The following is a 26,742-nucleotide window of genomic DNA, read 5'->3' as shown; positions in this document are numbered from 1 at the left end:
AAAAAAATAATCATTTCAAAAAATGAGCTCAATTTATGTGTTAAACTGCACCTTTCAAGCTACGTTTGATTTATTACAAACACGATGGTAAAAAGATGCAGTAATCAGTAGTGGCAGTAATTGACAGTGTAACATTCTTACCTTTTTTTTTCTATATTTTTTTAATATATCATTTTCCTTTCACCATCTATACTTCATTCGTCAAAAAGAAATATTCAAAATGCATATTACAATAATAATGAATCTTTTAAGATGTGTGCATTCTGCCTGAGGTAGAACATCCTTAATTTGATTCCTATCTAAAATACCCTAAAGCATTTCCACTTTTATTACCAATGAAAGTTTAAGCATGCTAATTCCCAATGATGGCTTTATTTGATTTTTTTTTCCTTTTCTTGGCAGCCTTGGCAGATACGCCTCTGGTATTAGTTATGAAGATCAAAGTTTGTGAGACCTCCTGCTTCTTATTTCTGTCGGTGTAATCCAGCTGAAAAATTGCACTACAACTATATTAACAATCACTTGTCTCCAGAATCAATGTACTCGTTTTTTGAGTTTCATTCTTTGTTTCCTGAATTCTAGAGCTATGCATGTCTCATATAAAACATTTTGATGATGCTTTGCCATTACCCTCAATGTTAATTTTTAAAAATGTTATCCTACTTTCCTTGCACACTAATGAGTTAAGAATGCCACTAGATTAACAATATGCAAATACTGGACAATTTAATTGTCATTTATAATTTTTATTGATACCTGAATATTTATTGAATTTTATAGATAATGCTCACATATAATTTTTGCTTGTTTATTTTATTTTCATAACCATGACCAGCAAATTATACATTTCATAGGTAACATGGATATGAATAATAAGTAGTAAGAAGATATGTAATAACTTTGTTATGCATTATTATCAATCTTTAATTTAATATTGTTTTTTTTGTATCAGTAAGGTGCTGCTGGAGTAAGTGAATTTCCCCTTGGGATTAATAAAGTATCATCTATCTATCTATCTATCTATCTATCTATAACCATTTTACAGTATTTTACACTAAATTATCATTATTTTTTTCTGTCTGTTCTTGGCTATGTAATTACTTGTAGGACCACATTGCCTGGCCCAAAAGATGGGACAGCAAGTCCAGTAAGTCCCGAAATGTGCAGGCTATTGATCTTTGTGGTTGGCTTCTTCACTAGCTCCAAAAAAGTCTGAAATCCCCGAGGCAGTTTTTGGTCTTTTGAGTGCCTATCTCACAGATGGAGATATACACCATAATGAGAAGGACGTCTCCTCTTTACATCCTTTTCTCGCTGGAAATTAAAGCAAAGGACATTGAACTGTTTGTATGTTCAAATATATTACTGCTTGTTTAATTGTTGGTTTATTTAATTGTGAATAGACTTGTTGCATTACTCAGCATTATTTGTGTTTTGCTTTTTTAATAAGTATTAAGCCCATCTTCTCTTTTTGGTATCAGCTTTATAGTATTTGAGAGAAGATTTTTTTTTTCTTTAAAGAAGCGATGTTAATTCTCGATATGCTAGTATCAGTGCATACTGCAACTCAAACATTTGACTTCTTTGTCCATTCCTCTTTGAAAAATTGTGATTGTAGAAATTACAAAATACAAGTACATAATAGTGTAATGAAAAAAAAAAGGAAATAAATGAAGTGTATAATTGCATTGAGAAAGGGAAAAAAACATCTTCACAGACGCAAGTCTCAAGATGACTTCTCCAAGATGGCGACACTTCCTGTTAAATACAGGACAAGCAGGGAGAGGCGGGTCCAGGGGGACGGACACCGGAAGTAACATAAGAGGTGGTAGAGCTTTCAATCATTCAGTCTGTAGCGGGAAGAAGAACACCACCACCTTGCAAACCGGGGAGGCATTACCACCACCAGAGTCTTTAAGCTGTCCCCAAGGTGTATGTGTGTGACATGAAATTTCCCATACAAACAAAACCCAGTAATGTTGATTAAATTGTACAGGAACTCTAAAAATGTAATACCCCATGTTGAAATGTGTTGGCGTAAGCATAACTTGCAGTCAGTAGTTATCAATTGGGTGCAGTTTTTCCTCTGGAGGTATGTTGAAGCTTTTCAACAGTGAGTGTTGCTACAACTGCATTGATTTGCCTTCACAGATGGTCCAAGTCCCACATATTTTGTCAGCATTTGTAATACTGTCACATAACTCACCTGAAAAACTGGTCACTCTTTACAGTTGTGCTGGACCAACATTTCCTTCAGAGTATTGCAAGATCATAGAATACTGTACTGAGCAGAGACATCTATCCAATCAAGCATGAAATGTTACATAATAATATATAAAATGCAGACACCTGAAAATTATAAATAACATAATTTTTTTACCTTCATTCATTCCATTACCCAGGGAGCATGTATCAGAAATTAAACATATATACTCCCTGCCATACAAGTCTAGTTTTTACAGTGCTTGACCGGTATAATATGGTATTATATCAAACAATCTTAAGAATGTAAGGATGTAAGAAAAAAATTTCATCATGTGTCTTTGATCTCCCTGTCCAGCTAATATACCAACACCTCATCCAAACACAGACACATACTTGTCAGTCAAACAGCAGGAGAGATGAAAAAAAAAACCTAGAAATACTAAGAAGCTGGTGTTATGAGAGAGCCAAATCCCTTAAAAGGCACAAAGCAACTCCCTGAAGTGGTTTTGTTCTGATAAACAGAAGTAGAATTCAGCTATGTATTTCATAGCTTGACTCCAAGTGTCACATGATGACCATCTGAAACTAAAAATATAAGGACTAAAGCTGAAATATCAATAAAGGTCTTCAGAATCCTGGCACTATCTTAAAAAATTTTATTTATTTGTTTTTTGGGGTGTTTATTTAAGAAAAAGGAAATACTACATATTTCAAACACCGCATTTTGAATAGTTTTAAGCTCCATAGTGTCTAGAGCTGTGTCTGTTGGGACATCTAGGTTATCCTACTCCATTTCCAAAGCGGAGAGTTGAGAGATCCTTGGACTATGGTGACTTTAGGGCCCCTAAGGTTCATCCTGCAGTTCCAGACCTTTGGTGATGGGGCTTTAACAGGATCAGTTGTAGGCATGAAGCCCCTGTCATTCTGTAGCTCATGTCCTTAGCCCTGATTAACTGTTCAATGAAACCACTCAATGGACCCTCCCCCATACCCAAGCCTCTGAGACCATAAGATAAAAAATCTTTATTATTAATAAAGTTTTATTTTATTTATTAATGCACAGAGCAAAAATACAGCAATGAAGATTAAATGAAAATAATACAAAATATATTGACACTTTGTCAACTTAGGTTATAGTCTCAGTTACTTATACTGTATTTTAAGCATATTATAAAGAAAAAGAATGGACTTACAATAACTTGGCAGCACTGACACAGATTTTGCCCCTCAATTTTGTCTTAAGGATGGAATACTTAATCAATAAATTCAACTGTCTGTTTAAGTTATATTTTTTCTGTGCCTTCCGGGTACCACTGTATAGCAATCCTTCTTCTCTTCACAAATCTGTGCTGATATTCCCCTTATCTTTAGCCTTCCTTGAAACTGCTTTCACTAATATGTAACAATGGGACAAACGTATCACCACTATCATCAAGAAAGCCAGTCAGAGATTGTTCTTCTTTTGCCAGCTTAAGAAGCTTGGTATATCAAGGCAGAAATTGTTAATTTTTTACTCAGCCATCATTGAGAGTTTTGTGACCTCGTCCATCACTGTTTGGTTTCATTCTGCTTCCTCTCTTTCTAAGACTAAGTTGGAGTAGGTGTTTTGTGAGATAGTCATTGGCTGTCGTCTAAAAAAATTAAAAGATCTGTTCATCGTCAGAGCGAAAAAAAGAAGAGCAAAGATTGCAGCCATCTCCACCCTCCCCAGTAGCCATCTGTTAATTAAATTGCCATCAATTTAGGAGGAGTTACAGGCTTGTTGTGACCCAAATTACACACCATCTCTGCAGCTTCTTTCCTCAAATTGCTCAGCTCCTAAACAAACGTTGGGTTACTCCTGTTTTCACGACATATAAATGGTAGCTGTGCCGTTTATCTATTTGTAAATACTTCATACTTGCTCAACTTGTACTATTTGATATGTATATTATTTTGTATAGATTTTCTTTTTATTTTTGTCAGCTATTGAAGTTTGTTTTGTTCAAGAAATTGTACAATTTGTAAAAGCGTTGGCACAGTGTCAGTTTAAATTGGGTGGGTTTAAATTGTGTTGTCTTGACTTATTAATGTCTCATTTTGCACCCAACCAATTCTGAAATGTATCACATGCTAACAATAAAGTAAGGGCATTCTTTTTTTGGGCTATTCAGTATTTCCACTTTTTTATTTTCAACTGTACCATGTAAAATTAAATAAAAAGTTAATTTCCATAAATGTTTAACACTTTTTAATTAAATTCCCTTTATTTTTATCTTAATTTTGATTAGAATGAGCCACAAGTTTCAAACTAATACGTAATTATTTATAAAAAATTTCTGAGCTGAGTACTTCAGTTAAAAAGGTCACTCAAGCTGCATCCTGCAAAACAGGAGCATGTTCTTGTGGTTTTGCAGATGGGCCTGTATTTTAACAGAAATATGTCTCTGGTCAACTTCCAAGTTTCTTTTTAATTTCAAAATTATCCACTTGTATACAGCTGCAGGTTGAAGTGTGTGTGTGTGTGTGCGCCCTCCCTGCAATGGACTGGCGCCTTGTCCAGGGTCTGTTACTGTGTTGTGCACTATGCTGGCTGGGATTAGCTCCAGCACCCCCTACAACCCTGTCCAGGACTAAGTGGGTTAGACAATGAATGAATGAATGAATAAATTAATGGTATCTTGGTTACACCTTAACAATTTACTATGGTTATATACAAAATTTTACACAAGATAAAAATATATTTAAAAGTTTTGGTTAGCAGTGCTTCCATTCAGATACAAAAAATAAGAGTGGATATGTACATTTATATAGGCTCTGCATCAAGCAGATATGGTCCTTGCTTGATATCCTTGATAATCAAGATTCCATATTTATTTGTCATATATAGTCAAGACAGGTATAACATGTGAAGTGTAATTGTTTAAACAGGACAAAAGACTGGGACCCTAATTTATAAATATGAACTTATCAAAAAAGTAGGCAAATCTCTTAAATTATTTTATGCATATAATTTTTGTTCTAAAAAAATGTAAAAAATTGCATTATTGAAAGTTGTGCCCTCTGTACCTTACTTCCATAGACTGGTTTTCATTAATTTTGTAACTGAACTAACATATTGATGCAGATTTTAAACTTAACATTAAAAATGTTTTGTTTAGGTGGATGCAATAATTACACATGTGATAAACAGAGGTATAATTTTTTGTAAATAAGATTAACATTACTAAGAATCGGTCATACCACCTGCTCAGGTTCCTTCTCTTCTTGTAGTGTTTCAGGTAACAAATCAAACACAGATCAGAAACCTACATTTTGAAGGGCCTTCTCTATGTTGTCTTTCTCCATTGACTGTAACCAAGGGAGTGAAACTTGCCCCCTGAGCCCAGATTTGTTCTCAGCACACCACTTCTGTGCCTCCATAAGATGCTGAAGGACTCCATATTGCTGTAATATTGTTTAAGAAAAAAAAAAATCTTTAAATGGTCTTCCATAAGCTTAAAGCCTTTTCCTCCATATTTGCATGAAATTTAAAAAAAGGAAAGACAAAAAATAATGCACTATATATTCTTAATTTGTTATATATTATTAACATTGTTGTTTCCAATCACAGATTCTGCAAGTCTTCAATGTTTCTTACAATACTATTATTAACACAGTACGCAGCACATTTAAAATTTTCTAAGGCCTTTAAGAGTTGTATTTCAGTGTCAGAAGAGGTAAAATCTGCTTTTAGTCTTTTGGGTTATTGGTTAATGATTAATAGCATACATCTGAGACAAGCATTAAAAGTCTTTTCATAAATTTTATTCAGTATGCAATAAACATTTTAAGCCAGTATTAACAAATTGAAAATCATCTTTCTTAATGGAAGTTTTTTTAAAATTATGTGTCTGTATCTGCTCATCAGTGTCCTGTGCTGGATGATGCAAGGAGGGAGGCTGAAAGAAAAAAGAAAATGTTTGAAGCATGCATTAACTCAGTGCTATGTAATACCAATACTTTTTTTTTCACTTCAGATATAGTACAAGTCTTTACTCATCTTCTGTCTTTTCATTAATGGCTCAATAGAGTCTAAACCTGAAAACATCCATCCATCCATCCATTTTCCAACCAGCTGAATCCGAACACAGGGTCACGGGGGTCCGCTGGAGCCAATCCCACACTGTAAAAAAATAAATCTAAAAATCGTTCTGGAAGGCTATAAAAATAAGTTTCTTCAACTTTTTGTGGGAAACGAAGTTGAGACAAAATGTTATATCAAGTACGGCACATTTCAAGTATTGCTCTTAAAGTAAACATAAAACTTTAAGTTACGACAAGGTAAAAACGTTTTGTTTCATTCACGCATGTCCAAATCGTTGTTTGACTTACACTTCCGGAAGATCCAGGAAAGTGACTCTATTTCATTGCATGTGGTATTTTGTGAAGATTTTGTTAAGTTCTGAGGTACGTGATATTCCGTGACATTGACAGTGTGAGTTAAGGAAAGTGGTCAGCTTCATAATAATTCGCGAATAATTAACCTGCCGTAAAGGAGGAAGTCTAACAGCGTGAGCCGTGAATTGTTTGCATATCTAAGTAGTTTCCTTCGTTTCACTTAAGTTGCACTTCTTTATTTTTCTGCCAAAAATTCAGAATAGTCCCAGTTCATATAGTCTTGTTGTATCAGAAATGTTAATGAATGTGCCAATTTTTAAGTTTAAGGAAGTCGAGTTTAAATAACAAAAGAATGTCCACGCTATCAATACCTTGTCGTTATTGCAAATTTTCACATGAAAAACAGCATATTCTGATTAAGCACTATCGATTAAAACACTGGCATCATCTAACCAACAGAAGAGTGCAGTGTTTGTACTCGGACTGTTTAGCTTTATTTAATACAATAGGAGCTTTAAGAACGCACCTAAGCCGCGTGCATTCTAAAAGTGATAAATCGGAGTGTGCCACATTTAACTGTGAACACTGTAATTTCAAAGACATTTGCAAAGAAAGGACTTATATTATTCACTTGAGCAGACACTTGAAAAACTACGAAACTGTGAAATGTCCTATTTCTAATTGTACTTTTAAAACCAACATTCTTTCCACATTCTGAGTGCATATTAATAGAAAACACAAACATCAGTCTTTGAAGGATTTTAGAACGTCTGTGGTGCTTGTAGAGGATGAATTAGGTGAAGCTAGCTGTACTCTAGAGGACTCTGATGATGGTGAAGATACCACAGAGGCATGTAGCAGTAATATTTTAACAAGTATTGTTGTTGATGGAGAAAATTTAGATTTAGCAATTGAACATAAGCTTGCTGCTTTCTTTTTGTGCATGCAAACTGTAGTGCACGTTTCACAAAATGCAATGCAACAGATTATTGAAAATTTAAAAGAGATCTCGGAACTTTCAGAATCCCAAACCTTACATATTATTGTGGACACTTTGAAGAAAAATGGCTGCACTCTTGGTAACTCTGATCCTGCAAATATTTCAGACACCATTCACAAAAGCAACCCATTTTTAAAAGCTTGTGAAGGAGGAGCACTTGCTACTGGTCACAAAAGAAAGGCTTATTTTAAGAAAAACTTTCCTGTAGTTGAACCAGTTGAGTTTGTGTTCAGCCGAATAAAAAACAGGTCATTTGTTTATGTTCCCATACTGAAAGTCTTAACAGCTTTGCTGGGTCGAGATGACGTTTTGGAGAACACATTGAGTACTCCAGTGGAGATACCAGGATATTATATGTCATATCTTGATGGAAAGTTTTATAAAGAAAACAAACTTCTTGGTTCCAGAGAGTTTAGAATTGCTATTTGTTTGTACATTGATGATTTTGAAGTTGCCAATCCACTTGGCACTTCACGCAAGAAACACAAGTTAACTGCAGTATACTGGGTTCTTCTTAACTGGCCATCAGAATTTAGAAGCAATCTCAATGCAATACAGTTAGCACTTCTAAGCAAAAGTCTGGATGTAAAAGAGTAAGTTATGACACTTTTTTTGATCCATTAGTCAAAGATTTAAAGATGCTTGAACAAGAAGGTTTGTACATCAGTAAACTTTCTGGAAACATCAGAGGAACTGTGTTTGCTGTTTCTGCCGATAATCTTGCTGCACATAGTCTTGCAGGATTCCAGGAGAGCTTCAAGGTAGACAAATTCTGTCGTTTCTGTTTAGCATCACTGAGTGACATTCAAAGCATAGATGTACGACAAGGATTATTTCAAATAAGAACACAACAGGGGCATGATGATTTAATCACTCAGCTTAAAACAAACCCCAGTCTTAAGTCTGCCAGTGGTGTGAAAGCTGAATGTGTGTTGAGTAAACATTTGACTTTTTTCCACCCTGTAACTGGGTTTCCACCAGACCTTCTTCACGATTTTCTTGAGGGTGTTGTGCCTTTTGAATTAAGTGTTTGTTTGCACAAGTTGATTCAAGATAATTATTTCACACTTGACTGCCTTAACACTATTATCCAGAATTTTCCATATGACCACTCTGATAAAGTTAATCGGCCACAAAAAATTTCACAAACCTTCAGTTCAAAAAAAACAATTGGTGGTAATGGGCATGAGAATTGGACACTGTTAAGACTCTTATCTTTGATGATTGGTGGTTTAGTGCCAGAAAAAGAGAATACTTGGGAAATTTTAATGGACCTGAAGGATATTGTGGAACTTGCATTTTCCAAAAAATTTTCAGAGGAAACATTGTGCTATTTGGAGTCAAAACTCTCAGGACACAGACAGCTGTTTCAAGAAGTGTTTCCAAATGAAAAACTAAAACCCAAACACCATTTCATAGAGCATTATCCAAATATGATAAGATGTTTTGGCCCCTTAGTTGATGTGTGGAGCATGAGGTTTGAATCTAAGCATAGTTTTTTCAAGAGGGTAGTTTGTGATTCACGCAGTTTTAAAAACATTGTAGTTACTTTGGCAAGACAACATCAGTTATTGCTGGCATATGTTTTGGACTCACCCAATTTTTTTAAACCTTTATTGCAGCCTGGCAAAGTAAAGGTGGTCCAAACCCAGTTCCTTGAACCAAAGCTTAAGGATATTATCAGTAAAGTATATCCAGGCCAAAACATGGTGTCTGTCACACATACTGTATGTTTGCGTGGAACTACTTACTCAAAAGGTATGGTAATATCTGTGGGTTCTTGTTCTGGTCTACCTGACTTTGCCTTCATTCAGAATATTTTAATAATAAATGGTGAAGTTTCATTTGTTGTTGAAAAACAGAGCTCATGGTACATTGAACATCTTCGGTCGTATGAAGTTTCAAGGTGTAACTATGGAGATGTAATTCTTGTTCGTCCAGATCAGCTAAATGACTTTTATCTTCTTACACCTTACAAAATAAGAGGAAAGCTTTTAATTTCTCTCAAGAGATTTATAACTTGTTAGCCACGTATTGTAATTATAGTGAACATCTTTTTTATCTTGTTTTTTAGTAACATTTGTCACTATGCTACTTCGAGTTATTCTCGGACCTGACAATATACAAAAAGTGTCCATTCCCAACCCTTCTTCACTTGAAGACCTCAAAGAAATGCTATCGAAAAAGCTACAGATTGAGAAAGGATTTTCAATGCAGTATGAAGATCCTGACTTTGATTATCGGCTTTGCAATCTACATAATGTGGAGGAACTTCCACCCGAAAAAGCCACTATAAGAATTTTTTGGGAATTAATGATGAGCCCAATAGAACAACCTGACAAAGACTCATCAGATATTTCTTTTGACACTTTAGATCAGGGATGTGCAAAGTCATTCCTGGAGGGCCGCAGTGGCTGCAGGCTTTTGTTCCAACCCAATTGCTTAATAAGAAGCACTAATTGCTCTAGAAACACTTCTGCTTCATTTTAGTTATCTCCCTCGTTAAGATTTTGAACCCTTATTGCTTATTTAAGTCTTAAACAGCTGCATTCTTGGTTTTTAATTGTTCCTTATTAGCAATAAGATGCAAATGACAAAAGAAACCAGCAGTTATCCATTTTGCTTGTTACCCTTTACACCTGTGTGTATTTATCATGCACTATTTGGTTTAATTAAATACTTGGAAGGAAAGAGAAGAGAAAAAAGTCAAGGATTGAGAATTACCCATCCGTTTTACACTTCAAAATATTTGGATATCTTTAGAATGGAAAAAAAAATCTAGGATTTGAGAATGACTTGACATAGCAGAGTTAAAGCACTAAAAAGCCATGAAATGTAATTATTGGCGAGGATTGTTTTCTAATTAAACAACTGGGTTGGAATAAAAACCCGCGGCCACTGCGGCCCTCCAGGAATGGCTTTGCACACCCCTGCTTTAGATAAAGCAAGTCTGGTATCAGTAGAGTCCAGCCCAAGCTCATCCAGTTCTTGTCACCGTGTAAGTCAGTGGCCATCAAAATTTTTCATACCAAGTTTTTCATTTGACGTAGAGATCCGCCTCAGAAAAGGCAATGAACAATATGAGAAAGAACAAACAACTTTGAATGTGCCCCGTGATATGAAAATGGAAATTTTAGACAAATTAGCAGAGCTAATGTATTCTTTCAAAGCTTACCCCACTGATAAAGAGTTTGAAAGTGTTGCAAGGGAACTTGTTTCTAAGCACCCCTGTTTGTCTGAGCCTGGACCTGATAAGGGGTGGCAAGCATGGAAAATGAGCCTAAAGCACAAGATGGGCAATTATCGTCAAAAATTGCACAGCGCTGGATGCTTTGAAGTCACAGTAAACCAAAAGAAAAAGAAAGGTGTTAAAAAACCAAAGCATGCAGAGATAAACTTCCTGCCTGACCATCCGCCTGGTATCAATGAAGAAGTACTGGAATGTGAAAGAAGAGCCATGGTAGATGAACTTAAGAAGAAAAATTTCAACATGAACCTTCTAAATGAAAAAATGGACATTACATTCTCCATGAGACGACAAGAAATTGTTCAACAACAACCTTTAGTGTCACTTGTAAAAGAGAAATGGCCAGGCCTCTTCTTACAGCATCAGGTAATATAATATATGAATTTGATTTCATTTTTTAATATGGGATTTTATAAATATTAATGCCATTGGTAATTTCTGTATGTATCTTTCAGGTGTATGGAGAATTCAAACGAATAACGGGAATCGACCTGTACAAAACCTTCCAGTTTGCTTTGGAAACGTATGCAAATGGGCTTATTCGCATGTTCAGAACAAAAGGAGGTGATGAAATCGGGACCCTTTTGGAAAGACTTGATCAGCAGGTGATAATCAAGTTCTGGTTAGTTAGTGCCAGTCATGTCAAGAAATAGTTAATTTCTTTTTTTTTCTGTAATTATGTCTAATTATATTTTGACTAAGCTTTCAGAGTTCATGTGGATTTTAAACTTTGTTTCCTCTCAAGATTTCTACTTATTATTTTTTACATAGGGTTTTTTTTTTTTTGTTTGTTTTTTTGTCATCCGGATATTGATAAATGTGTATGAGGCTGCCTTGCATTCATGTCTGTTTTGCCTGTCAATTTAGTTGCATAATTCTTGTTACATTACATACTGTACCTTACAGTAGACATTGTATGTAACACCATGTTGATACCATGTGCTCAATATAAATGCTTATGTAAATGTTTTCAAATGGGCAGGGTACACTCTGGATGAAGCACCAGTTCAGATACTGTATATACAGTATAAACACACACAAGCACTGACACACTCAGACAATTTAAGCCAATGTAAATTTTGTACATAAAAATTATTATAGTTGTATTTTATTCATGTAAATTACATACTCAGTGTGTTCACCTTTTCCCGTCCTGTTATGTGATCCTTACTTTCCATTTATGTCTTCATCCTCGGGTAGACCAGGTTTCATATGTGAATTTTTCTGAACAGTAATCCTGAATGTAGAACTTCAACATCTAATTCTACATCTTTAAAGTGATGTTTAAACTTCCAATAATTTAGAAGCAGAAAGATTACCCAATATACTTCTAATGGTGATTTGAAAAATGTAAAACATTAAATTAAATGTGAAGTGAGTTTCCTCCCACAAACCAATGAAAGACAGCTTAGGTCTGACTAAATTGTCCAGGTGTGAGTATATGAGAATTGTGGGGGTCTGTCTGTGTGTACCCTCTGGTAAACTGGCACCCCATTGTGCCTTCTGTCGAGTACTCTGTGCTCCCAGAATAAGGCTCAGAACAGCAGTGATGTTGACCAGCATAAACGGCCAATGAAGTGCGACATAAAACATATTTTACATGTGAAACTATTTATGCAATTAAGAAATGTATTAATTAACATTTATTTTTAAATGTATTGAAATGTAAATACATTGTTGTGATATCAATATAAGAAAGCTTGTCTCTCCTTTTTATTGTTTTATAATACCATAAATCTTTCATCTTTCCAGACTACAGACATAACTGAACACCGTAGATCAGTTGCATTGAAAGGCCTTCCACATTACCTGAGAGAGCACACACCACTATTGAAGTCTTGTTTGGTAAGTTTTTTTTCCCCCAATCATCATAAAACTAACAACTGTTACTCACAGTGGTGCATTACAACATTTGTTTGTATATGTTTTTAAGGTAACTAAGTCAAAGGAATTGGACACTCAAGGTGTGAAAATCATGATGATTGAAATGGTCAGAGATGAAGAAGATTCCGGGACACTAGACAGCATGGCAGTTGTGATTGAGGACACTGTTGTGGTTGAAGGACTGCCGGATTATCCCACTGCTTTTTGTGTACTGTTTGGGTTGATTTATGCCTTAAATATGGAGTATCCTAAAGAATGGAAGTACACATTTGAGACCATTCAGAAAGTCTTTCTTAATCTTGGAGAACAATGTTCGGCTCATACCCTGTCCTTAAAAAATAAGTTGTTGCAAGTTCTAAAGCTTTAGCCTGGCGTATCAATTATGTTGATATTCATTTTGCAAGGTTAGAAGTTATATATAAGTAGAATCTGTTGATTGAGGGTAAATGATGTGCAAATCTTAGTTTTGTCTTTTTTGCAGTTTGTAAATATTTAATGTGTTTGAATATCTTTATTTAATTTGAGATGTTTAAAATCTTTAAGGTTTATTTGTTTAGATCATGAAAGAATAGAGTAGGGGCGGCACGGTGGCGCAGTGGGTAGCGCTGCTGCCTCGCAGTTGGGACACCTGGGGACCTGGGTTCGATTCCCGGGTCCTCCCTGCGTGGAGTTTGCATGTTCTCCCCGTGTCTACGTGGGTTTCCTCCGGGTGCTCCGGTTTCCTCCCACAGTCCAAAGACATGCAGGTTAGGTGGATTGGCGATTCTAAATTGGCCCTGGTGTGTGCTTGGTGTGTGGGTGTGTTTGTGTGTGTCCTGCGGTGGGTTGGCACCCTGCCCAGGATTGGTTCCCTGCCTTGTGCCCTGTGTTGGCTGGGATTGGCTCCAGCAGACCCCCGTGACCCTGTGTTCGGATTCAGCGGGTTGGAGAATGGATGGATGGATGGAAGAATAGAGTAAAACAATCTCTTCTCTGGTACAAAAATATTGTCTTAGTGTTTAACTACCTGTATTATATGGAAAATGTTTTAGTTTGTTCTATTGTGTTTAAATTGTTTTAACATGAAACAAAAATTGCTTATCAGTTGCCTCTGTTAAACAGATGATTTAATTTGCTCTTGTTGAACATTGTTCAATTCAAGTGGTTTGCTTAACACTAATGTTTTTCAAAAACTTTAACAGATATGTTTTTCATTGGTGTCTGTTGAGAGACAATAATAAACAGTTTTGCTAAACAAATGTAGTTTTTCGTTTATTTAATGAGCTTTTTTTAGTTAATCCATGCAAGTAATATATTTTTGTATCACATATCAATTTAAAAAAATGCAGTAACAAATTACATCACTCTTTTTAAGTTGGGTTGTCCAAATTGTTTTTTTAATTTCCACTTATGTAAAAAATATGAGTTGACACAAGTAAAGTTTTTAAGTAATGCAAATAACTCTGGCCCTAACACAAGTTGGGTCAATTAATTTTTTTATTTAAACAGAACGAATTGCTAAAAAGTTGTGCTAACTTAAAAAGAGTGATGAAATTATTTGCTTGATAATTTTAAGTTAGGGGAGTCAAGCATTTTTTACAGTGCAGCCAACACAGGGCACAAGGCAGGAACCAATCTCGGGCTGGGTGCCAACCCACCGCAGAACCTGAAAACAGTAAAAAATAATATTTACCTAAGGTAATGTTTAAAAATTAACCAAAAGAACATGCACAAAACATTAACACTATCCAGGCTGTACCTTCTAATTTTTTGTTAGGTTCTTGGCCATTATTTAGAAGGGTGTTTGCTTGCTCAGTCCTTCTTTCAGTGGGGTTCATGGCTCTGAAGGTGAGGCAGCATGATGCTGTAGTCTCTCTGCGTTTTGCAAAGAGGACACTTGTAGTCATTTTGATATTTTATCAATGTTGGTTTTGTATTCTCTGTGTACATGGAGAAGTGTGCCTGTGGAAATCCACACAAAAAAAACACGTAATACTAATTTGTCAGAAGTGCTATCATGCTATTATAAATATATAGCTAACTTAACTCTCCAACTACAGAAACATCAAGCTAAATGAGATATCTAACAAATATTAATGGTGACCATTCATTTCATACCTTAACATTGCATATACACTACATAACATCACATATTTTAGTTAAAAAGTTTCAAAAATATTAAAAAGAAAACAAGGAAAAACCATTCATTAAAACAATATGTTTAAAAATAGGATATCTAGCTAATGTTAGTAATAATGATAAACAAAAAAACTTGTATTTGTAGCATACGCTATATATAATTGTACATCTCATTATTTATTTTTTTTAATTACTCTCAAATTCCTTTAAATATATGGACCTTTTTACTCTGTGAGTCCATACCTGATTCTGTTGTGCCATTGTTCTCTGTCAGAACACATTTTCAGCTCTTTTTATTTTTCAAAATGGAAAACATGTATAGCTGCTCTTCTCCTTCTCTTTCTCTTTCTGCAGACTGTGGAAGACCTGGGGCATGGAAGGCTGAGTCTTCAATGTGCAGCTGATCCCTTCTCAAATTATCCAATTTAGCTAATAGAAATGTGCAGCTTTTGATTTTTTGGAATCCATGTGTCTTCAGTCCATTTCTGACCCAAATCATTTTATTAACAATAATACCTGCAAATACCAAAAGGTGTAGAATCAAATTTTATGAGTCTTCAAAGTCCAAGAACCAACCTTGGACAGGACGTAAATTAATCAGAGGGCCTACTCTCACACACATACATCCCAAATGGGAATAATTTTGAATTGAATTACAATTTAATTTAACATGCACATTCAGATATGGGATTCATGAGGTTACAGTATAACCATTGTGCCACTCTACTATCTTAATAGTAATATGTCAAACTAAAATGTTGTTATATTGCACATTTTACAGTAAATATTTCACCCAAGTATTTATAAAGGAAGAAACAAGTGGAATGCCTTATGTTGAAGTAAAAATAAATTCTGAGTTCATAGATTTTAAAACAGAAGAGTCAGATGTGCTTAATGCCCTCAATATAATCTAATAAAACCCCTGGACTTGATGGGTTTATACCAATTGTATTGAAAGAAATAAAAGACATCATCTATAAACCTTTATTAGGCATATTTCAGCAGTGATTTAAAAAAAGAGACGTACCTGAGAACTGGAAAGTTGCAAATGTGACTCCAATTTTCAAGATGGGAGACAAAATGGATCTTGGTAATTACAGACCAATAAGTCTTACTTCTGTGCTATACAAAATTATAGAAACTATAATAAGAAATAAATTAGAAAAGTCCCTAAATGCAAATTAAATTCTAAATAACAGCCAGCATGAGTTTATGAGAGGAAGGCCCAGCCAAAACAATCTTTTGGATTTTTTTGAAGAAGCAACCGGAATAGTTGACAAAAAACAAAGCATATGACATACACTTTACTTAGACTTTCAGATACAGTTCCACACCAAACATTAGTTCTGTTACTAGAAGCTGTAGGCATCAGAAGTAACCTACAAAGCCTGGATCTCAAGCTGGTTAACTGGACAGACACAAACAGTACAGATAAGAGGAGAATGTTCCACATGGAGCGAGGTCATCAGTGGAGCCCTTCAGGGGTCTGTCCTTAGACCATTACATTTTCTAATTTATATTAATGACATTCATTCAGGTATAGTTATTAAACTTGTGAAATTCAAAGATGACACTAAAATTGGAGGGATGGCAGACACTGAGAAGGCAGCAAAAATAATTTAGAAACACCTAGGACACCTTCAGAACTGTGCAAACACTTGGAAAATGCAGTTTAATGTTGAAAAATGCTACATGTACAGCAAAAGGAACATTAGTTATAAAAACACTGTCATATAGAAAGCAACTTCTGAAAAGGATTTAGGGGTTTATGTTGACAAAACATTTCCATTGACTAAGCAATGTACAGAAGCAATTAAAAAGGCAAATAAAATATTAGGTCATATCATAAAAACAGGTAAATTTAAGTCAAGGGGCGGTATGCTCAAACTATGTAATACATTAGTAAGACCGCATCTGGAGTGTGGTGTGCAGTTCTGTACACAACATCACTGGAAGCTGTGCAGAGGAGATCAACCAAATGCATCCGAGGACTTTTAGACAAGTTCTGCTCTGGCAGACTCAGAGAATCAAACGTCTTTAGTCTTGAGAAAAAGAGACTGTATTGGGGAATTAATCTAGGTCTTCAAAATTATTAAACACATTGATAAAGAAGATCCAGCAGAATTCTTTCAACTTAATGGTGAATCACGTACTCCACAGCACCAGTGGAAATTAAGGGAAAATGAATTTAGGACTGAAGCCACTAAAGGGGAAGACTTCTTTACTCAAAGAGTTGTGGGAATCTGGAACAAAGCTACTGACACTTGTTTACATTTACATTTACTTATTTGGCTGACGCCTTTATCCAAGGTGACTCCAGCCACTGTAAAAAAAAAAACCTCGTACTCTTCCATACCAATTGAACTGATGTGGTGTTGAGGTGTCACCCATTGCACAGCTGCACTCGGGTCCTAATTTGTGATCCTGATGTGGTTTGTTGCGTGGTGGGTGTGGAAACGCACTGTATCAGTGCATGCTCCCAACCTCTCTCTCTCCTCTCTCTCTCTCTATAAAAAAAAAAACAAACAAAAATTTAAAAGTTGTGAATGCATATGTATTAACCCTCTTTGCTATGAAACCTATAAATAAGTTCTGGTCCAATCAAATAACTTCAGAAGTCACATAATTAGTTGATTAGAGTCCACCTGTGTGCAATCAAAGTGTCACATGATGTCTGTATAAATAGACCTGTTCTGAAAGCTTTAGGTATTGCACCCCATGTGGTATAGAGGGTCTGCGGCTCAGAATAAAAGGCCAGCTTTTAAATAAATAATCGCTGCACTCGCAGCTTAAAGTGGGTGTGTGGTAGTGTGGCCAGATCAGTTCCCGGGCGTGATGCGGGCTTGGGTGTTTCCACACTGAAGTGCAGAGGTGTGGGATTGCCTATGACCGTGATTGTTGCTGGGAGCTGTTAATCGCTGCACCTGTGCCACGTCCCCATTATAAATAGGAGAAGCGCGAGTGTGATGGGAAAAAAAAGTAAAGAAAAGAAAAGAACGGAGGTTAAGGGAGAAGAAGGCAGCAGGCGAAGGAGGAGTGAGCGAGCAAGCGATTGTAGACTCGCTGTACTAACGATAGGCAGCTGGGAAGTGAGCCTTAGCAGGGTGTTTGGCACGCACCTGGGGGCAGATGGATTGGGTAGCTTCTGCTGAGTTTTGCAGAGGAGCAGTGACCACAATCGAGGACGGCTTGCCGCATAAGGCCGCAGAAAGATGTGGGAGTCGGAGGCTTGGGAGGTGGAAACCTCAGAGTGAGCACCCTAGTCGCTGGGGAACCTGAGTCTCGGTCTGGCGAGAGCCCTACGGAGCCAGGGATTGAAAGGCTGCCAGACCAGAGAGAGAAGGTCAGCTGCAGGTAGGGCGACTCCCCTGGTGCAGGGCCCGGATGGGAGAAACAGGGGAGTTGCCAGTTAAAGAAGGCACTGGGTTTTAAAGGGGCTGCTTCTAGCCATTATTGATTTTTAACCTCCTTTTTAATTGGAATATTTATTGGGATTTTAACCTTCACCCTGTTTTAATGGATTATTTATTTATGGACATTTTGATGCACTGCACTATTTATTTGGACACTGTTTCATTCGAGTATTTTTAATAAAAGCACTGTCTGCACTTTGCATCTTCCCCTTGCTTTGTTTGGTGTCCTCATTGTCCAGCTCATCCAGTTACATTAACGACGGTGTCAGGTTCAAGAGGCTCCCAGAAGAGGGTTGGGAGCATGCAGCAAGAACCCGCATCATCACAACCCCTTGGTCTTTTCCAATAGCAATAGTTAATATAAGACTGCAAGATTTAATATTGTGGAATGTTTCCAATTTTTACAGATGGCTCTAAAGAAACTACAAATGGAAAGGCTGAAGTAGCTGCTTATGTACCAAAATTACAGGTTAAAATAATTAAAAGAATTTCAAATCATGTATCTATATATACAGTGGAATTGGTTGCAATCATACAAGGTGTGCAGTGGGTTAAAGAAATGATGCCAAACAGAGCTGTAATACATTCTGATTAATATTCAGGAAAGATGAGTATTAAAATGTTTTTTATTTGTGTTTTCTATTTATAGACTGGATTTGTTATTGGAAGTTAATTAGATTTTATTTCGCCTACACAATATGGGCATATATGTGGTTTTCGTATAGGTTCCTGCACATAAAACATAAGAGAATGAAAGGGTTGACAGCATGGCTAAAGAAGCTGTAAAATGGTCTGTGGTTGATATAAATACCTAAATTGTAAAGCTGAAACTAAAGGATTGATAAAATCAAAAATTATTGGATTATGGCAAAACCTATGGAACAGTGGAAGTAGGAGGAGACATTCGTACAAAATACACGGTTAATTTTTTACTTACTATCTGACTGCTTCTGTTGCACTTCTTCTGCTCTGTGCTATGCCTGGCACTGCTGCCTTCTAAGCAAGTGCTAGTGAGTGGAATAGACTTGCCTCACTAACACCATATTTTGCTCCTAAGTAGATGGAAAAACATAAAAAACTTTTTAAATGGAATAAAAGCTATAAAAAGTTCTGCACAACCCATTATTGACAATAAAAACACAAACTTTTAGTAGCAAATGCTGTATATTAATTAAAATTCACAGAGAAGTAATATGCAGTAGTCAGCACTCAGTCCAATCCACCAAATAAGGATGCTGTGAGTATGTAGTGCACTCTGTTTGTCAGCGATGATCTAAATCTCCTTCATAAGTTGTGTTTTAGAATATAGAATATACCTTTTTTATACAACATGTTTAATTTATTTCTGTGTAAGAGTCTTACTACAATTTATATGTAAAATAATAATCAAGAATAAATGGCTGACAACTTCACTAGATGCACATTGACATTTAATATCCAAAAAGCCATCATGTTAGATATAATGATATTCTCAGTTTATTCACAGGCTGGAATCAAAGCTCTGGAGTCAAATGAGCTTTAAAATAACAATTGGTAAGTGTCATTTAGCTTGTTTTTTTGTTTCAAAATGAAAGTCAAAACATATTACCCTATATACTCACGTGGATAAGTCGGGACTTGATTTAATAGTATACAGTGGTGTGAAAAACTATTTGCCCCTTCCTGATTTCTTATTCTTTTGCATATTTGTCACACAAAATGTTTCTGATCATCAAACACATTTAACCATTAGTCAAATATAACACAAGTAAACACAAAATGCAGTTTTTAAATGATGGTGTTTATTATTTAGGGAGAAAAAAAATCCAAACCTACATGGCCCTGTGTGAAAAAGTAATTGCCCCCTTGTTAAAAAATAACCTAACTGTGGTGTATCACACCTGAGTTCAATTTCCGTAGCCACCCCCAGGCCTGATTACTGCCACACCTGTTTCAATCAAGAAATCACTTAAATAGGAGCTGCCTGACACAGAGAAGTAGACCAAAAGCACCTCAAAAGCTAGACATCATGCCAAGATCCAAAGAAATTCAGGAACAAATGAGAACAGAAGTAATTGAGATCTATCAGTCTGGTAAAGGTTATAAAGCCATTTCTAAAGCTTTGGGACTCCAGCAAACCACAGTGAGAGCCATTATCCACAAATGGCAAAAACATGGAACAGTGGTGAACCTTCCCAGGAGTGGCCGGCCGACCAAAATTACCCCAAGAGCGCAGAGACGACTCATCCGAGAGGTCACAAAAGACCCCAGGACAACGTCTAAAGAACTGCAGGCCTCACTTGCCTCAATTAAGGTCAGTGTTCACGACTCCACCATAAGAAAGAGACTGGGCAAAAACAGCCTGCATGGCAGATTTCCAAGACGCAAACCACTGTTAAGCAAAAAGAACATTAGGGCTCGTCTCAATTTTGCTAAGAAACATCTCAATGATTGCCAAGACTTTTGGGAAAATACCTTGTGGACTGATGAGTCAAAAGTTGAACTTTTTGGAAGGCAAATGTCCCGTTACATCTGGCGTAAAAGGAACACAGCATTTCAGAAAAAAAACATCATACCAACAGTAAAATATGGTGGTGGTAGTGTGATGGTCTGGGGTTGTTTTGCTGCTTCAGGACCTGGAAGGCTTGCTGTGATAGATGGAACCATGAATTCTACTGTCTACCAAAAAATCCTGAAGGAGAATGTCCGGCCATCTGTTCGTCAACTCAAGCTGAAGCGATCTTGGGTGCTGCAACAGGACAATGACCCAAAACACACCAGCAAATCCACCTCTGAATGGCTGAAGAAAAACAAAATGAAGACTTTGGAGTGGCCTAGTCAAAGTCCTGACCTGAATCCAATTGAGATGCTATGGCATGACCTTAAAAAGGCGGTTCATGCTAGAAAACCCTCAAATAAAGCTGAATTACAACAATTTTGCAAAGATGAGTGGGCCAAAATTCCTCCAGAGCGCTGTAAAAGACTCATTGCAAGTTATCGCAAACGCTTGATTGCAGTTATTGCTGCTAAGAGTGGCCCAACCAGTTATTAGGTTCAGGGGGCAATTACTTTTTCACACAGGGCCATGTAGGTTTGGATTTTTTTCCCCCCTAAATAATAAAAACCACCATTTACAAACTGCATTTTGTGTTTACTTGTGTTATATTTGACTAATGGTTAAATGTGTTTGATGATCAGAAACATTTTGTGTGACAAACATGCAAAAGAATAAGAAATCAGGAAGGGGGCAAATAGTTTTTCACACCACTGTAATTTCTGGTATTTTATAATGTCGGTCGTATAAGTCGAATGTGGAAAACTCACGCTATTGGTACAAGGGATTATGATATGCTAAAGCCCACCTGAGAGAGACACCATGGAGCACAGTCTTTTTTTTCTATGTGGGTGCGGCAATGCGCTGTGTCAGCGGGCGCTCCTAACCTCTCTCTCTCTCTATTGAGCCTATGTGACCACACGGTAATACGCAAACCATTCCAAGGCAACGTTTGCACTGTTTTGTGTTTTTTGTATCTCACACCCTCATACACCTTTATCATAAGAGCATCCCTTATCTACGGTGGAGCGTTTGATCAGAAGAAAATATGAAGCTGGTTTTATATTAAAAGTCTTTGAAGTAGCGAAAGAAATTGGTAACTGCGCTTCTGCAACAAAATTCGATGCATCTGAGAAACTGATGCAAGATTGGAGGAGGCAAGAAGATGTAAAGAAAAAAAAATTAAGTGTTGCATTTTTGAACAGGCGTATAAGTCTGGGTCTGATTTTATGATCAATTTTTTGGGTTTCAAGACCGGTACAGTATACAGTATACAATACAAATGGTTTAGCGGCTAGCCACATTCATGAATGCAAGGTAATGAAGTAGTTTAATAAAAGTTTTAAACGGCAACATAGACTTGTATGCAACAGCAACGAACACATTGTACAAAAATTACAACAGTTCAAAATGAATACATTTATTTACGACTGTTTAATCATTTTTAGTGTTTTGTCCTGAGGCTTGACTCCTCTTTTTAATGACAATTTTTGGTATATCTGGCTGAAATGTCTGTGCAGTTCCGACTTTGATCAGAGATGACAAGTGTTGATCAGTCAGTCTTGTTCTCTGAGAAGTTTTTGTTGATTTCATGAAGGAAAATAACTGTTCACAAACATAGGTGGAACCGAACATTGCCATAATCTTTGTAGCAAACTTTTTGAAGTTTTTAAACTTTTCAGGAAGGTATGAAAAGAAACCAGGTATCCCCACTTCAAGATACTTTGCTCTGAGTGTAGAATCCAACTGCATTTCTAATAGTTCCATCTGCAGGCTTTCTTCTGCCTTGACAACATCAAAGGTGAATGGTGCTGAGAATAATGCAAATTGGTGTTCAAAAGATGAGGAATCACGAAATCTTTCCTGAAATTCCTTTGATAACAATTCCAGGTGACTGTCATACTTAGCAAAGGTAAGTACAGACTCAGTATTGGCAGTGTTTTTCAGCTTTTTGCACTTAGGAAAATAAATTAAACTTTCATTTAACAACTGTGACTTCCATAAGCTTAGTTTTGCAATGAAGCACTTGATGTCATCATACAGTACAACTGAGTGATGAGTTTGTTTTTACCTTGTAATTACAAATTAAGATCAGTTAGTTGTGCATTAATGTCCACAGCAAAAGCCAGATCCTGGAGCCAACTTTCACGTTTTATTTCATCTGTGTCTTGACCTTTCATCTCCAAAAACATAATTATTTCTTGTCTCAACAAATAAAATCTTTTCAGCACTTTGTGACATGACAACCAGCAGACTTCTGTGTAGGATGGAACATTGGTGAACTGATTATCCATATCTTCCAACAACTGGCTGAATTGACGGTGGTTGAGAGCACAGCCTCTGATATAGTTCACTGTCTTTGTGACCAAACTAAGCACATGATCCAATTTTAAAATCTTTGAACACAAATTTTACTGATGAATAATGCAGTGAAAATGTGCAAATTAAGAATCTGGATGGAGTTTTCTATTTTTGTTCGTAACTTGGCAGCAACACCATTATGTCTGCCAACCATATTTGCAGCACAGTCGGTAGATAAATATGCAAGTTTACTCAAATCCAAACCATAGTCATGCAGAACCTGCTTGACTTTCTCAAAGATGGCCTGGCTTGTTGTAGTGTCATGCATGGGGATAAATTCACTGTCACAGGCCCTGATGAAAACCGCAAGCTGTGCTATTCCAGTGATATCAATGGTCTCATCGATAGCAATAGAAAAATGTTCAAATCCTGATGATGCAGCCTTCAACTGTTGTTTCCTGACATTTCATCAATCCGTTCAGCAACAGTGTTCCTGGTTAATAAAATATCTTTGAATAAGTGTGTTTTCTCCGGACACACAATTTGAGTTGTTTTTACAAGACATTGCTTTACGAAATCTCCTTCATTGTAAGATTTCCCACTCATGGCTGTCATTCGGCTGAGTTCATAGCTTGCAGTAACGGAAGCACCATTCCCTTTCTCAATTTTCGTAAAAAAGGTCTGTTGTTGTCTCAAGTTAACCTTCAGTTCCTTGAGTCTTGAAACACGCATTGGGCCTTCATATTTATTGTAAGATTGACGGCTCATTTCATAATGTCTTTTCAAGTTGTACCCTTTAGGTGTGGCAATGCTGTTGTTGCAAATTAAACAATGTATCTTTCCATTTACCATTGCGCAAAAATACTGTAATTCCCATTTTTCTTGAAACACTCGCCCTTCTTCGTTCAGTTTCCTTTTTCTCTTAGCTGGAGGAGCACTAGCCATTTTAAAGGGAATATGGAATCTGATAACTTTAGGAATGATGAATTCGGATTACAATGAACCTCCCGCTGTGCTCTCCATAATCTGAAAACAAACAATCGATTTTCTGTCACTGGGATACCCATCAAAACATGTTTGTGGGGTGGTCTAGTAAAGCTGGCTGGCAAAGAGTCAATATGTATACCATGCGTAACTATGGAATTCGACTATATTATTCACTACAAGTAATCCTAGCTCCTGTCACGTTTTTTAACCTAGAACTAATCGATATTTTTTGCAGAGAAGCGGTAGGATTAGTCACTGCTCATTATGGCTATAAAATATATGTCTCAATACTTCAGATTAGTGAGAAATATAGAAAATATATGTCTCTTAACATTGGTTGTGCACTGTAAGTAAACAAGTAGGGAATCTGAACTCCAATTCCATCGTTATTTTCTATTATTAGCAAGAAATATACTAGCCAACCAAGAAATTTCTTCCAGGATTATAATTTGAACCTGCTGCAGCCCTAACTCCCTGTTCACTTCTACCTTGAGCATGACAAAGTTTGCAAAGGAATTAACCGATATCATATTCTGAATGATTGAACGACTAATTCCAAAGCTAATTCTAAAGGCAAATTTTGAGAAGTCAACATCAGTCGAAATAATTGTTTTCGGGTTATCAATATCTACATGCATCTGTCGATTTACTTGATCCTGTGGGGCGGCTTGGTTAAGCAATAATATTCATAAGAACGGCTACAGTAATATCCAGGAGCATCTCATTAACCCTTGTCATATAAAACTAGAATCCGCGTTCAAAGTTATCTATAGTATTCCTCGAACCATTCCAATTTTATTACAAAAATAAATTCTCACTACCGCAGAATCTACGCCAACTTGAGTGAGCCAACCGCCACTCTACAATCAAAACAAATGCGTCCAAACAGTGCGTTTACCGTGGCAGGTTGTTGACGTGGGTATGACTATTAACACCTCTATGCCATAGAGGTGCATGCCGCATGTGGCCCACGGGCCGTGTGTTTTTTACATGCCTGGTGTATAGGACTAAATGGTGCTGTCTGAACACTTTAAAAGATAAACAAATTTGTGTATGGGATAAAATCAGACTAAATCAATAAGTTAAAGTGATTCAAAATTAACAAGTAATCGTGGTTTAGAATCAGCTAACAGGAATGTAATCCAATCAGAATTTGTTATCATAGCACTGATCAGTGATGGTCAAACTTTTTACGATGTTACGGAATGCAAATAGGACATGCTGATTAATATAACAGAGGTCAGTTCATAGAGAAATAAAACATAAAACATAAAAACTAAATGCTTCAGCAATTAATACTTTACATTATAAACAATTCCACTGGCAACTAAGCAGCAGAGTCAGAACAATGTTAACTGTCAGTAAATACAGGCCACAGCCTGGGGCTGTGAAAGCTAAAAGCTGCTCTATCACCAGATCTTCCCAGAATGTGATTGCCAAGTCATACAAGGAGGGAGAGGGCTGCAGAGAAGCCAAATGGAACGTTGTCCCCTATCCAGATCTTTGCTGAATGTCTGCCAACCCTATAAACACCTGCTAAGCAGGACATGCAGGCATCTGTATTCAAATAGTTTAAGCACCAGTTTTTGAGCATTCAGGTAAATCAAGATTAATTGTCAGAACACAGGAAACTTAATTATAACATGTTCTTTATTTGTCTAAGAAAAAAAAAGCTGTGAGTTGTGAGCTAATAAGACAAGCATTAGATTTCTACATTAGTGTGCAACCGAGTCATAAGAAAGCAGACAGATTTTTGCCACTGCATATTATTTAAGCTGATTTTCGAACCAAGAAATGAAGAAAACTTTGGCTGTGAATGGAGAAGGATGATGCAAATAATTGTGTTTGTTACTAAAATGTATTACTCACTCTTCATTTCTGAACCAGTCTAATAGGATTTATTTCTTCATTTTAATTATATTCTTTCTAAACGTTATCACAAGTCAATCATTTAAAAAGCCATCAGCATCCAGAGTACTTCTGTTGAAAAATAATCATTTTGCTTTACAGCATTTAAATAATTCAGAATTCTTATGAAAAATAATCAAGACTAATACTTGTTAATCTGTTGAAAAAATCTAACATATAATAGTCTATCTATAAAGAATGTGGAAGAATGTAATTTCAAGTTATGTCCATACTTATTTCAGTTATTTCGACTGTTTCTTTTCTTTATGAGTTGTTTTTGCTGTTCTGTGTACTTACAGGATTTATCTTCTTTAACACAACACATGTTATTTAAGAGAGGATGTGGGGCTTGAATTCTAGTTTTGTCTTTGGTCATGCATTGGTAATATAAGTGATAAAAATTTGATTAAAAAAATACTAGCATTTTTTTTAATTTAAGGAGTAGTAAAGGTTACTTGCTCATCCTTTGCTTTTACTTTGCTCATTGTTTCAAGTCCTAAAAACAAAGTACATGGCAGGAGCACAAAGCATCCTGTGTACCATTATATTACATAATAAAGATGGAGGAGGTGGATCTTCAAGTCTTTAAGAATCCATGGACTAATTAAATCATACTATTCAGACTTGTTTGTTGATTAATACTGTGGCTTCCATTTTCTTCCATAAGACAGATTAATTCATATCTCGTTGCTTAATTAGAATGCATACCAAAAAATTTTTCCTTTAAACGTTTAGTAAAGGTTTATAATATAACCATATAGAGATTTATGATAGCCAGATCACATTA

Source organism: Erpetoichthys calabaricus, chromosome 5 (genome assembly GCF_900747795.2).
Source record: "Erpetoichthys calabaricus chromosome 5, fErpCal1.3, whole genome shotgun sequence".
NCBI classification, from domain to species: Eukaryota; Metazoa; Chordata; class Cladistia; order Polypteriformes; family Polypteridae; genus Erpetoichthys; species Erpetoichthys calabaricus.
Note: the sequence above shows the minus strand (reverse complement) of the source record.